Source organism: Lepisosteus platostomus, chromosome 2 (assembly GCF_059453375.1).
Source record: "Lepisosteus platostomus isolate fLepPlt1 chromosome 2, fLepPlt1.hap1, whole genome shotgun sequence".
Lineage (NCBI taxonomy): Eukaryota > Metazoa > Chordata > Actinopteri > Semionotiformes > Lepisosteidae > Lepisosteus > Lepisosteus platostomus.
The window spans coordinates 26,507,841-26,512,515 of NC_142612.1; the positions used below are offsets into that span (position 1 = coordinate 26,507,841).

Sequence of the window (4,675 nt, forward strand, 5' to 3'; positions counted from 1 at the left end):
GATGTTAAAATAAAAACTAACTGATAAATCCCTTTTTTTCATTCTTTTGCTTCCTAGATTATGTTTTTTTTCAAGAAATGAAAATGGAAAATAATCACTGAAAAAAATGGGACTAATGCCTCTTATGCCAGAAACATAAAATATATTTAGTATATTAAAATATAGGGAATGTTTTTATTTGGAACCCATTCAAATTGTGGATCAAAAATGTTTCCATGATTACAATATACTGTATTCTCCTGCTTTCATTTTCTCTCACTTTTTAGGACTCCCTTAATTTACAAAATAATACATACAAGTATAATTAAACCAATTTTAAACTCTCAAAAATTCATTAAATTCTCAAGTACATCTACCTGTAACACATACAATAATTTATGAAAGACTGCTGTACCATAGAATTCTTCTTGTGGTGTAGCTTTACTGTAATGTGTTGCCATTTCTGATCACAGTCAAAGTACAGATAAAAGTTCCTAAATCACATACTACTGGAATTCCATGAAGTTTTCACTGAACATACTGTGTAACTTAGAATTGTTTTTGTGAAATGTATTAACATTTTATATCTTTATTTATAATGGCATGATCCAATGAACTGCATCATTTCTATTATACAATCTTTAGATCTTTCACAGGGCATAGTGCCATGGCATCTCCTGTTGTGTTTTCAATGGAAATGTTATTTCTAGACAGGAAAATGCAGTGTTGAAAAAAGTGCCATACAAACAATTCAACATGGTTCTACACTCCAAAGACAGTTAAGTATCCAATTATGTTTCTGAATTAATCTTTGTCAATCATGCTTGTTTGGAAAAATAGCTTAATTGTTAAGTAAATAAAATGTATTGTCCTTCAAGAGAGGAATTCTGGATCTGGTCTCTGGTCCAGTTGGCACAGGAAAAGAGAGAGAAGTTCCCTGTTTAGTCTTGAGCTGAAGGTGGCTTCTCTAATTGAACCTGTCTCAAACTTAAAATATCAGCTTACCTATTTTTTGTATCACTGAATAAACTTTAGTATTTAGTGCTATCAACACATGTCCATCTGTATAATTTCATTAAAAATAAAACTAGAACTGGGAATTCATCACAATATGTATCTTGTTGCAAAGGAAGCCCTGGGAAGAATTCTGGTTACAGCTGCAGTTCAGAGAGCAGTGGTCACAGTCATATGGTTAGTTAGCTGTCGAGCTGCCAGGTTTTTAGAGAGTGTTGCAAACTGCTGTTCAGAGAACTTTAAGTCCCATCATCACGGGTGGCGATAGAACATGATATCATGTGGTGCAGAGGTAATTCCCTTGTAGCATGCTCCTCATTGGTGTATCACTCTAGCCCAGTCCATAGACGTCTGACTTATGACCTACAACTGGGGTCTGAGTGCAGATGTGCTTCACTCTTAAAACTGTAGACTGAGATAAATCAATATGAATACTTTGTCACTGGATGGACAAAATTTATAATTAAAGCACATCCTGTTTATCCAGGTCCCTGACTCACGAAGCTGACTCAAAGTTGAACAGTTCCTTATTTCCAATTTAAAAAAAAGAAAGAATATTACTGATCTCTCTGAACTCTTAATTCGGTCTGTGATATTAAGATAGCCCTTAATGTTACTCTTTAAGAGCCAAATGTCTTTGTTTAAAGTCTAAACTTTAAACTTTAAGTTTTACTAGTACCTTACAGTTTAATTTGTATTTCCTTGTTTCATTTTTTTTACTTTTGATTGTATTCTTTTTTTTCTTCTTTATCACTTTATACAATGTAACGCAACAGGGGCTCAGGCGGGTGCCCTTGCCGCATTAGGTCGGCCCCACACCGTCAGGGGCTCGAACCCGGGACTCTCGCGTCACTCAGCAGGGACCCAGCCAGGTGAGCCAAAGAGAGATCTCTCTACAGCCCAGTAGCTGAAGTCCTGCTATCACAGGGAAGGGCGGCGACGTCACCGCTCTGGTAAGCCGGCTCTTATACACCCTGAAGGCCGTATGTGTTACACTCTCCCCCGCTTAAATCGCCATCCCCGGCGAAGGGCTATCCCATCCCACTCTGACACCAATGTAGCGTTTACAGGTTCTTTTCAGAACAAAGGACCAGTGGAGACGCGATTAACAAACTAAGCGCTAGCTTTATTCATTAACAACCACACAAAACCAAACACAGGATATACACGCACATGAGGAGACTGACGGAACATGTACACATCTTTAGGGTGGTAATTACTTAACAACATGCTATACTCTTATAAGACTACACAGGGCACTAGAACTACTAGGACATTATTTACACAGGTAGGGTCAGCCGCTGGTCATCGTGCTGAGCCTCAGACTCTCCCCAGCTACCACTCCCAGCATGCCCAGCGGTACTACGAGCGCCTAGGGGCGCTTCCTCCTCACCACCAGGCGAGGGCGTTACACTGCCCCCGCCTGAAGCATCTGATGCTCGCCGACGTCGAACACCCCCCTCAGGCTGTACTCGTACTCGGCTAACTGCTGTCGAACCCTGCGTGAGCGGCCGGTGCGCCGCGGTGACGGCTGGCGACCCACGGACGCCCCACTATCGGCCATCTCCAGCCCCGGCTGCTCCTCTAGAGCCTCCCCACACGGCTCCTCCTCCCGGGCCCGGTAGGAGACCAGGCGGTCTCGGTGCAGGACAACCACTCTCCCCCGTGTTGGCAACCGGACACGGTAGCAGACCTCGCTCAACACCCCGAGTACCACAGCGGGCCCCTCCTACGACGGCGCCAGCTTAGGGCTGAGGCCTTTGCGGCGGCGCGGGCTGTACACCCAAACCGAGTCCCCGGGCTGGAAGGCAGGCCCCCTGCAGCGCAGGTCGTAGTGCCGCTTCTGCTGGACCCCCCCCTGAGTCAGGTTGGTCAGTGCAAAGCTGTGCACCCGCCGCATCCGCTGCCGCAGGTCCCACTCGTAGTCCGGTCCAGCCGGCGGTGCCGACCCATCTCCGGGCAGCGGGCCGAAGACCAGGTCCACCGGGTTTGCATTTCCTGGCCCAGCATGAGCGAGGCCGGGGTGCACCCGGTGGATTCCTGGACCGCGGTCCTATACGGCCAGAGTGCAAGGGGGAGGTGGCGGTCCCAGTCCCATTGGTGCTGGGACACCAGGGTGGCCAGCTGGGTGGCGAGTGTCCGATTAAACCGCTCCACCAACCTGTCGCTCTGGGGATGCAGTGGTGTGGTCCGCGTCTTAGTGATCCCCAGCCGCTGGCACACTCTGGCGAAGACCTGGGACTCGAAGTTACGCCCCTGGTCACTGTGTAACTCCTCCGGCACCCCCAGCCTGGCAAACATCCCCTCCAGCAGTGCATCAGCCACCGTAGGGGCACTCTGGTCCGGAAAAGCGTAGGCCTCTGGCCACTTCGTAAAATAGTCCATGGCCTCCAAGACGTAGCGGTTGCCGGTACGCTGCCTCGGTGCGCGGAAACGGGCCTAAAACGTCCACCCCCACCCGCTCCACAGGAGCCCCCACCTGGTGTTGTTGGAGGGGGGCCCGAGAGCGCTCGGGGGGGCCCTTCTGCGCCACACACACCACACACATTCGGCAATACCGCTCCACGTCCCGGTGGCAAAGACCCCAATAAAAATGGCCTCGGAGATGCTGCACGTTTTTTTTACCACCGATGTGCCCCACACCTGGCTGGCCGTGTACTGCTTGGAGCACCGCCCTGCGGAGTGACTGTGGCACCACCAGCTGCCACCGTACCTCGCCACTGGAGGGTACCCGCCACCCCCGGCACAGCACCCCGTCCTTTACCTCCAAGGCCTCCCACAGGGCGCAGAGGGCCTTGACGGACTTTGGGTGCGGGGCGAGCTCCTCTCGCGTAGGCCGTACTCCTGCTGCCCTCCAGCAGAGCAATGGCCCCACGTCAGAATCAGCTGCCTGACGCTGCGCCAGGTCTGACAGGCCCAACCCCAGCGGCCCCTCCCGGGCCGTGGCCGCGGTGCTCGCCTCCGCCACGGTGCGGACAGCCTCCTCACGCTGCTCCCGCCGGGCGCAGTGGTGGCAGTCCGTGGCTTCGCAGGGGCGCCGTGAGAGAGCGTCGGCATTGAGATAGCTAGACCCCGCACGGTGAAGTCGTACTCCTGCAGGATCTCTATCCATCGCGCCATCTGCCCCTCCGGCTCCTTAAAGTGGAGCAGCCAGGTGAGGGACGCATGGTCGGTCCTCAGCCGGAACCGGGTCCCGAACAGGTACGGCCTGAAGTGGTGGACCGCCGCCATCACCGCGAGCAGCTCGCGACGGGTCACGCAGTAGTTCCGTTCAGCCCTAGTCAAAGCCCGACTATAGTAGGCCACTACGCACTCCCCATCTGGCCCCTCCTGCGCCAACACCGCACCCACCCCCGAGTTACTCGCGTCGGTATCGAGAAGATACGTAACCGCGGGTCGGGGTAGGCCAGCACGGGGGCCCCCACAAGAGCTTCACGCAACCGGTCAAAGGCCGTCTCACAGCCTGAGTCCCAGTCGAAACAGCGGCCCTTGTCGGTGAGGTGGTGCAACGGGGCAGCGATGCTGGCAAAGTCCCGGACAAACCTCTGGTAGTACGAGACCAACCCCAGAAAGCTGCGCAGCTCTGCGACGGTGCATGGAGTCGGCCAGCCCCTCACTGCGGCGACCTTACCTGGGTCCGTAGCCACCCCTCGCGGTCCAACAACATGTCCCAGGAAGGTCA

General features: G+C 52.0%; 1 pseudogene; it reads left to right on the top strand.

Moving 5' to 3' along the window:
• Nucleotides 1-3,586: 3,586 nt before the first annotated feature.
• Nucleotides 3,587-4,398, top strand: LOC148676148 (uncharacterized; annotated as a pseudogene).
• Nucleotides 4,399-4,675: the final 277 nt, after the last annotated feature.